Source organism: Crocuta crocuta, unplaced genomic scaffold (assembly GCF_008692635.1).
Source record: "Crocuta crocuta isolate KB4526 unplaced genomic scaffold, BGI_CrCroc_1.0 scaffold1179, whole genome shotgun sequence".
Classification (NCBI taxonomy): Eukaryota; Metazoa; Chordata; class Mammalia; order Carnivora; family Hyaenidae; genus Crocuta; species Crocuta crocuta.
In genome coordinates, this window is record NW_027529201.1 from 71,373 (window position 1) to 81,601 (window position 10,229).

Sequence of the window (10,229 nt, forward strand, 5' to 3'; positions counted from 1 at the left end):
GAGGTTACCTCCCTTGCCTCAGAGCCATTCCTGCCACTGCCATTTTAGTTAAGGCCACTGAAGAAATAGTCATGGAGTCCCCCTCTAACCACCCTTGTGCCCCACAAAACAGAAGCCTTCCTAAATTCTAATGACTCTGGATGGAGGTTTGTCCAGGATCTCAAAACAATAAACACTAATGTTATCCCATGTCACCCTGTTGTTCCCAAACCTCATAGTCTATTAGCCTCCATCCCAACCTAAATTTCATCATGCTCAACACCTTTCAGCCAGTCATCTGACCTCCGATGAAATTCTCCCTCTTGCTAACAGCTCCTCACATAACTTATTTTTTCACTTTAAGAACCTTAACCCTGCTATACTTCTTCCCTCTTCTAAGACAATACTCCTCATGACTGTTGGACAGATCACTTCCTGGCTCCCTGTGATAACTTACAAGAAACTCCTTTGGATGATGCTGCTTGGTCATTGCTCACCTGGTGCTTCTTATAATGAAAGGAGAATATGGCAAATACAGTGCTAGACATGTAATTCCAACTCCCTCCGAGGTAAGTGAAGTGGTGTCTTTGCCTTTGGCTACTTCAGCACAAGCCAAGTCAGGACCAGGGCCACTCAGAAGGACCAGAAAGAGTCCCACTCAAAGGATCCCTATCAAGTACTGCTAACCAACCCGTGTGCTACCAAATTCCATGGAACAGATTTTTGGATTCCCGGGTCACATATAAAGAAAGCACCAAACCCTGACCAGACCTGCACACTCACTGGTGACCTAAAAATAAGTTGGTGACCTAAAAATAAAGATTTCCAGGAACTGAAGCAGATGGCAGCTGAAGGAAACAGCTTTCCCAAGATGATGGGACGAGGGACATATACCTTCATTCTCTTGCTTATTCTCATTCTTCTTTCTTCGCCCTCTCTGGAAAAGAAAATGCTCTTATATCCACATTTCCCAGTGCTTTGCAAAAGTGGGTAACCTTTCTGACCATTGGATCTGTCACGAGAAGCTCCAATCATCTGTTCATAATGTTAGAGTCCCTTGGTATTACCTAGAATGAATTTCTTTCTAACCCAAATACCACTGCTGATTACAACCAAAAGCCTATAGATGTTAACTATCGGGTTAGGCTTTTGCAACCAGGCATTCCCACACCTTGTTTCAACCTTTCCTGATTTATATACTAGCTCAGTTAAATCCCTCCATCTTTGCCTCTCTGCCGGTTGTACCATCTTCACTCCCCAGACAGAAAACTGCAATCTGTCTCCCTGTACCCAATGAAAATGTAGATACATTTGTGCCTCTTTGCAAGTTTTTTTTTAAATGTTTATTTGAGAGAGAGAAAGAGAGAATGGGGGAGGAACAGAGAGAGAGGGGGAGACAAAATCCCAAGCAGGCTCTGCGCTGTCAGCACAGAGACTGATGCAGGGCTCTATCTCATGAACCCCGGGCCTCATGACCCGAGCCAAAATCAAGAGTCCCACATTTAATCAACTGAGCCACCCAGGTGCCCCTGCATGGTTTTTAGAAAAGACCCCTTTAGGAAAAAATGGACTCCTACAGAATGTTATTCCAACTCCTCTGACCCATGGCTTAAAAGGGTCAGTCAGGACATTTCCAGCTAAGGACTTCTATCAATAATCAGACCTTACCCAGAGTCTCCTATGCTCCACCTGGCTTTGTTTGTAATGGACAACATTTCCTATGGGCATATGAATGCTTAGATAGCTGGCAACTTGGAAGTCAATGTTATTGGGGCATTTAACTGTTCCTATTAACATCCATAACAAATCAAGTGACTTCCCATTGGTCTGCCCCATTAGGCTTCCAGAGCCTCTTAAATGAGAACATTCAGGGGGCATACATGATTCCTGGTTTGCCTCCATAGGGAGAGATTCTCTTCCTTGGATTGGAGTAAGTGCCAATGAACACATGATCAGATATCTCTCCCTAACATTAGGAGAGCTAGCCAATTCCACAGCAATAGCAGCCCACCAACTATCATTTGACTGTTTGACTAATGTAGTTTTGGACAATCACATAACCCGTGATTATCTACTTGCTGAACAAGGAGGTGTTTGTGCAGTAGATAATAACACCTGTTGCACATGGATAAATACCTCTGGAGAAGTAGAAATTCAGTTTCACAAGATCAGGGAACAAGTGCACTGGTTACAACAAAATCTTACTTAATGACCCCCTGGTCTTTTGAACTATTTAGCTGGGTTTAGGGTCTTCATTTGGAACCATCACATAAACTGAATTTGTCATATTACTTTTAATTCTGCTTGTAAAATTATTTTTAAACTTGACCTGTTGCCTGTCAAATCTCTGCAGAACTAATGCATCAAATAGGGTGATGCTAGCTCAGCACTTCGAGATGATCTCCAATGTTAATGACTTTGACAAGACATAGACTTTAGATGGAAAGTGACTGAGAGTTCTCCCTCCTACCCTTCCTTATTCCTCAAATGTGGCCTCGATGGTTTCCAATCATTACACACTTTCCCTTCAATGTAGGCCAATGACAACCAAAAAAGATCTTTCCTGGTACTGAGGGAATAAACCACTAAATTAAAAAAATCTGACTCTTGATCAGCAATACTTTTGAGAAAAAATCTTGATCAAAAGGGGGATATGTGAAAATAAATGAAGGAAACATCATTTAAAATGGAGTCAGGAAGCACTGGAGGGGGACCTCTCAAGTACATACCTCTCACTGCAGCTTACATAACCAGCAAGAAGAAGGAAGATAATTATTTTGACAAGAGAGGGCACTTTTCATACAGGAATTTATCTCCTGTCTTTAAGAACAGGAAGATCCCTGCCCCGCCCAGCAAGACACACTAACTACCACCTGCAGTCAATGAGAAACACCCCCATCCTCAAACTCTTGTTCTTCTCCAGTCAACTTTTGTTGAGAACCCTCCCTAATTTCTTCCTAAAACCTAATAAAAGCTGTCCTTCCCTTTGTCTTTTCGGACCTGCCTATGGTTTGCCATAGCTTGCTTGTCACAAACTGTAATTCCTCTGCTATTCCCAAATAGTCGCATTTTTACTTAAATAAAATTGCTCTTTGTTCTGTGTAAAGTTAANACCCCCTGCTATATGAGCACACACTGAAACTGGGTGCTATTAGGTGTCACTGTAATATATGGGCGGAAACACAGGGCTCCATTTTAACTGGCCACCCTTATTATCACCACCAACCCCTTCAGAGGCCGAAGGGCAGGTTGCATAGGCAGGGGCTCAGAAGCCCAGGAGCCCAGGTCCACGTGTCCCCAGTGGGCTCTTACCAAGAGATCGCCCGCCCATTCACCACCCCGTCCGCCACCTCCCCCTTCTCCTCTTTCCCACTCACTGTAGCCTAGCAACCCGCTTACCAATAACAGAGGTCCAGGATGACGTTGGGAACGTCGGAGGAGGATTCATTATAGGTCAAAGTTGAATTTCGAGGTGAGCTGGGGCTGGGGTGGGGAGGGGGGCGTCGCCCTCCAGGAGCCAGGTTCCTGAAGAGCTGTAGGAGAACAGCGGCTCCCAGCAAGCCCAGGATGGCATAGCTGAGACGGACCAGAGAGGCCTCGGACCAGGAAAAGAACAGGGGGAGGTGAGTGGGAAGCGCGAGGCGAGAGGAAGCTGGGGGGAGGGAGGCAGGGGGTGGCAGGTCTTCCGCAAAGAATCACCTTTAAGAACTGAGAGCAAGGGGAACAGAAAGTACGGGCGTCGCTCAGGAGCCCAGAGCACCGCGCGCGCGGCGAGAGGAGCAGCCACGTAGGAGCTCTACTCCACGCTGCGACCGCAGCACGCGTCCTCGGCTTTGAAATGCGCTCGGTCTGAAGCCAGTCCCATCTGCAACTGGGCGGGCACTGAGCCAGCCGTGTCGCTGGCTCCGCCCACTCCATGGCAGCGCTAGCCTAGCCAATCAGGAGATGCCAGGAGCCTTACAAAAAGACGTGCAATTCTACCACCTTCCCCAACTAGGGCGCTGCCCAGTCCTCTACTCTTTCAGGCATCTGTGGCTTCTCCTGGGCCGGCTCCAGCACGTTGGCTGCTGGAGGGCTGGGCCGGGTCGGCTGCTTGACTTACCTCCCTGACCTCCGCACCTCCGCCTCGGCAAAAAATGAAAAATTTCCTTTTCTGTTGGAAGAGCGTGTGCCCAAGAGTTTGGTGGGTGTTTTGTTCTGTTTGTTTTTGTTTTCGTGAGGGAAGTGCAGTGGTTTGAGTTCTCTGGCTGAATCTGTATTCTGAAAAAGCTGGACACCTTGGGGAATCAGGAGGTACTAGACTGCTTATCATTCCCAGACGCTTGAGCCTCCAGTAAACCTCAGTGCCTCGCCTCTGGGTGGAGTGGTGGAGGGCCGGCAAATAAGTTTTACGAAGGGACTCTGGCCTAACCAAGAGTGAGACAGAAATTGGGCTCCCGAAGCACCCCCTCTGATGGGGGTTCATGAGCAAACGGCTAAGAAAGAATTCGTGAGACGTCTTTGGCACAAAAAGGGGATTTTATTAAAGCACTGGGAAAGGACCCATGGCCAGAAAGAGCTGCACTGGGGTTGTGAGGAGTGACCCATGGCCAGAAAGAGCTGCACTGGGGTTGTGAGGAGTGACTGATTATACATTTTTAAGTTTGTGGAGGGAAAGAGAGATAAAAGTAAGTTTCTAAGGAATTTGGAAGCAAGGTTTTCAGGACCTTGAGGGCCTGGCTGCTGTTAAGATAAAGTTACTTTTAGTTTTTAACAAAACACAAGCATTGAGGAAGGCAGCCAGGCGTTCCTCAAGGAAGGTCGTGTTCTGCATGTTTCAGATATCTATCAGTGGCCTGCAAACTGTAAGATTTAAGCTACATTTTCTCTTGCCTTTGTTTTCCTCCTCACCACTACCACCTAACTGGAGGATGCAGAGTTGGAGTGTTCTTGGCTGACACCATACAAGAGGAAAAGAAGGCAAAGGTAAGTGTACCTTTAAGGGAGTTAGCCCTTGGAGAGCAGGCCATTCTAATATTCCAGCATTCTGGCCCCATCATATGGAAAAGCCTGGCATTTTGTCTGGAGGGCATCTATTCTTTCCACTACCCTGAACACAGTCCTGTGGGATAGGATATCAGAATGAGGAAATGCCTCCACTCATTACCCTCTGTCCTTCCCATCTCCAAGATGTAGCAAGTTTTGGGGCACCTGGATGGCTCAGTTTAGGTGCCAGACTTCGGCTCAGGTCACGATCACGCAGTTTGTGGGTTTGAGCCCCACATATGGCTCTGTGCTGACAGCTCGGAGCCAGAAGCCTGCTTAAATTCTTTGTCTCTCTCTCTCTCTGCCCCTCCCCGCTTGATCTCTCTCTCTTTCTCTCTCTCTCTCAAAAATAAATATTAAACTTTAAAGAGGTGCCTGGGTGGCTTAGTTGGTTAAGCCTACGACTTCGGCTCAGGTCATAATCTCGCAGTCTGTGAGTTCAAGCCACCGTCAGGCTCTATGGTAACAGTAAAGAGGCTGGAACCTGCTTCAGATTCTGTGTCTCCCTCTTTCTCTGCTCCTCCCCCACTCGTGCTCTATCTCTCTCTGTCTCTCAAAAAAATAAATAAAACGTTAAAAAAAGAATGAACTTTAAAAAAAATGAAGGGGGGCACCTGGGTGGCTTAGTCGGTTAAGCGTCCGACTTTCGCTTAGGTCATGATCTCGCGGTTCGTGGGTTCGGGCCCCGCGTCGGGCTCTGTGCTGACTGCCAGCTCAGAGCCTGGAGCCTGTTTCAGTCTGTGACTCCCTCTCTCTCTGACCCTCCCCTGCTCACGCTGTCTCTCTCTCTCTCTCTCCTAGAAATAAATAAAACATTAAAAAAAAAAATGAAGGAAGTGTAGAGAGGCCTCTTTAGAGCACATAAGCCAGAGGGGCAGTCAACAAATAGAACTGAGTACCTCCTAAGGCATGTATTTACAAGTGTTGACATCAGGGGCACCTGGGCAGCTCAGTCAATTAAGGCTTCCAACTTCAGCTCAGGTCATTATCTCGCAGCTCCGTGAGTTTGAGACCCACATCAGGCTCGTTGCTGTCAGCACAGAGCCTGTTTGGGATCTTCTGTCCCTGCCCTGCTTACGCTCCTGGCTCTCTCTTAAAATAACAAAGATTTTTAAAAAATTAGAAGTGATGAATTCGTTATGGATCTTTTTTTTCAAAACAGATTTCAAGTTTGCTCTTGGTTAACTAGAACATTCAAAGGAAACATTGTTCCCTTTGTGTTCAGTATTTGGTACATGAGTTGGAACTGCTCGTACCCAGCATATTGCAAATCTTCTGTTGTGTGGAACTCCTGGGGGCAGCTGAGTGTTTTTACACAGCTAAAGATTTAACTTGTTACCCCACCTCAACAACCACCCATCTTTTTTTCCATTTTAGAATCACTTTTAAAATATATCTCCTAATTTCCTGCCTTCTTATAACCAGCAGAGCACCCTAGCACCTTCCTTCCCCCTCTTTCTCCTCCACCCTTTTTCCTTCCATTGCAGCAAATGCTTCCTTCCCCCAAGAATGCAAGATTAGACAAAATAAAGGTGGGAGTATACACCTATCCCTAACAATCACATAAAGGAGTGGGTCAGTCAAGCCCACCCCTACTGCCCTTAATCTTTCATCCCTTGTCCCTGGTCACTCAGGCATCCTTGAAGACAGTCCTTGCTTCCCAAAGACAGAAGGGCCATTCCAGGTAAGTTTGTCCAAGCGCCTGAATTGTATATGTGGGGACACTGAAGCCTAGAGAAGGGAGAGGGACTGGCCCAAGGTTACATGGCAGAGGCCAAAATTAGAATCCTGTTTCCAGAACTGTTTTTTGGTTTTTGTTTTTCTGTGATAAATTGGTTTTGACTGGTATTTCAGGCCACTGCCAGCAGGTGGGAGTAGATTTGTTTGCAAGCTGGTTGTTCCCACATTTGTCAAAGCAAGCAAGCCTGAATTGCTTTTTCCCTAGGTGTCCTCGTGACTACAGCAATTGCTAAAAATTTGATGGCAATAGTTTTCTTCCAGAGCTTACATCCCAGACTCCATGATAAATAGCCCAAAGGCAACAAAAAATCTATATCAGCCAGTACAATTTGTATGTGTTCAGCTTTTGTCTAGTTAATTTATTAGAATATACATAAATATCCAGATTGAATAGATTTAAACCCGAATACAGGATCATGGTGTAAAGGAAAGGGCACTGACCTAGGCATTAGCCCATCTGTGTTCTGACCCAGCTCTGCCACATTACAGTGAGTATTCCAGTTTGGCTGGAGTGTAATGTGAGTTGTGAGGTAAACCAAGAGGTAAAAGAGGTAAGAATTAAAAGACTAGGTAGCACCTGGCCTAGTGAGGGCCACACACACTGAGTACACAGTAAATACCTGTGAATCAGTACCACAAAAAAGAGTTTAGATCTGATTGTCCAAACTAAGGAATTTGATTTCTGGTGTACATTTAACAGTAAGCTTTTGATGGATTTGTGCAGAGGAAATGATACAATGAGGAAGAAACGTTCAGTACCTCTGAAGGAGAAAGAGAAACTGGAAGAGACTGGGAATAAGGAGAGCAGTTAGGAGAATATTGTACACCTCTGCTTCTGGTAATTGCAGTCTGAGTAATTTGGACTAACCATCCCAAATAAGGACAACTAAAAAAAACCTAGATAAAACATTAAAAGTAATTACTTTCATTAAGAGCTAAGAAATGATGCTAAAATCTAGAAGAAGACAAGGACCTGGAGGGGTGCCTGGGTGGCTCAGTTGGTCCGACTTCAGCTCAGGTCATGATCTCTCAGTTCGTGGGTTCTAGCCCTGCATCAGGCTCTGTGCTGACGGGCTCTGTGCTGACAGCCAGCTCAGAGCCTGGAGCCTGCTTCAGATTCTGTATCTCCCTCTTTCTCTGACCCTCCCCCTGCTCAAGCTGTCTCTCTCTCTCTGTGTGTCTCTCTCTCTCTCTGTGTCTCTCTCTGTGTCTCTCTCTCTCTCTCTGTCTCTCTCTCTCTCTGTCTGTCTCTCTGTGTCTCTCTCTCTGTGTCTCTCTGTGTGTCTCTGTGTCTCTCTCTCTGTGTGTCTGTCTCTCTCTGTGTGTGTGTCTCTGTGTGTCTCTCTCTGTCTCTCTCTCTCTGTCTCTCTGTCTCTGTGTGTCTCTCTGTGTCTCTCTGTGTGTGTCTCTCTCTCTGTGTCTCTCTGTCTCTCTCAGAAATAAATAAAAACATTAAAAATTAAAAAAAAAAAAGAAAGACAAGGACCTGGATAGAAAAGCCCAGCACTCAATCTACTTTTGCCCAAGGGCATTTGCTGAATCCAGAAGAAAGTAACTGTGAAACTGAGCTGTGCTTTTTCATGACCTTATGGGCAAAGGGGACAAGAAGTTGAAACCCACATCCCAAATGAGTAGATCTAATAAGCCACTCAGCCACTTTAAGCTGAAACTATGTGGCTACCCTCCAGGAAAAGAATGAACCAGAAGTAACAAGCCCTTGCATGGACTTGTAGCCTGGAGTAATACCCATCAGCAGGGTGATCCAAGGAACTCCCAATCCCTGAAGTTGGATTAAAGAAGCCTTGGGCAGGGGCGCCTGGGTGGCTCAGTTGGTTAAGAGTCCGACTTTGGCTCAGGTTATGATCTCACAGTTTGTGAATTCAAGCCCTGCAAGGGGCTTGCTACTGCCAGTGCAGAGCCAGTTTTGGATTCTCTCTCTCTCTCTCTGCCCGTCCCCTGTGTGTGTCTAAAAAATAAAAGAAGGAGTCTTGGACAAGTATTGTTGCCAGACATTTGGGCTTGCAGCCTAGATACCCATCACCAGGGTGTTACAAGGAACTCCCGTTCCTCAACATGGATTAAAGTAGTCTTAGACAGGTACTGTTGCCAGGTATTTGACAAGAGCAAGTGAAAATACTCCCTGCAGAAAGGTTCTGTCTCCCTAGGCCTGAAATCTGTCTCACAAATAATTTTTCAATAACATATAAGCACATAGTTAAAAATAAGTAGGCACACAAAATATCATTGTGACAACCAGAAGAAAAAATAGACAAAAGAAATTCAGAGACTTCAGACATCAGAATTATGAGACATAGACTAAGATGACTATGGTTTACTGTAGTTCAAAAAATTAAAAAAAATAAGCTTTAAAATAGCTGTAGGGAACAAAAAAAATCATAAAAAGTGACCTAGTCAATTTGAAAAATAATCAAATAGGACACCTAGATCTAAAACATAAAGATGCACAGTTCAGTGCATGTGCTTAACAGAAGGATAAACACAACTGTTAGACAAGGATAGGTATAAGGAAAAAGAGAATTATTTTTAAGGTTTTATTTTAATTCCAGTTGGTGAACATAGTGTACTATTACTTGCAGGTATACAGTATAGTTATTCAACAATTCCATACAACACTTGGTGCTCGTCATAAATGCCCTCCTTAATCGCCATCGCCTCTTCAACCCATCCCCCACCTACCTCCCCTCTGGTAATTATCAGTTCTTTCTAGTTAAGAGTCTGTTTCTTTGCTTCTCTTCCTCTCGCNCTCTTCCTTTGACTTATTTTGCTTAGCATAATTCTACTTCCATCCATGTCATTGCAAATGGCAAGATTTCATTCTTTTTATGGCTGTGTAATACTCCATTGTGTGTGTGTGTGTGTGTGTGTGTGTGTGTATACCACATCTTTATCCATTCATCAGTCGATGGACATTTGTGCTGCTTCCATAATTTAGCTATTATAGATAATGCTTCTATAAACAGAAGTGCATGTATCCCTTTGAANGACATTTGGGCTGCTTCCATAATTTAGCTATTATAGATAATGCTTCTATAAACAGAAGTGCATGTATCCCTTTGAATTAGTGTTTTTGTATTCTTTGGTTAAATACCAGTAGTGCAATTCATGGATCATAGGGTACATAGGGTACTTCTATTTTAAACTTTTTGAAGAACTTCTGTACTGTTTTCTAGAGTGCTGGCACCAGTTTGCATTCCCACCAGCAGTGGAAGAGGGCTCCTCTTTCCTCATGTCTTCATCAATACCTGTTGTTTCTTATGTTGTTGATTTTAGCCATTCTGACAGAGATGAGACGATATCTTANTGACCATAGGAATGTATTTTTGATTAGCTGATCTGTGGGCGGTCCGAGGATGGCTTTAGCCTTGAGCAGTCTGAGGAACTGGAGCTACGTGCAGCCCGAGGTTGCTCTTTTTTTTTTTTTTAATTTTTTTTTAAATGTTTTTATTTATTTCTAGGAGAGAGAG

General features: G+C 44.7%; 1 long non-coding RNA gene across 2 annotated transcripts in view; it reads left to right on the plus strand.

Annotated features, from left to right (window-relative positions):
- Positions 1–3,989: 3,989 nt before the first annotated feature.
- The window catches only part of LOC144226829 (uncharacterized), a 16,673-nt gene continuing 10,433 nt past the window's right edge, over positions 3,990–10,229 (plus strand). The window contains exons 1-2 of one of the 2 annotated variants that reach the window (XR_013333746.1): positions 3,990–4,162; positions 4,889–4,944. This is a non-coding gene — a long non-coding RNA (uncharacterized LOC144226829). The remainder of the gene's footprint in view (positions 4,163–4,888; positions 4,945–10,229) is intronic. The other variant, XR_013333747.1, reaches the window with a different exon arrangement.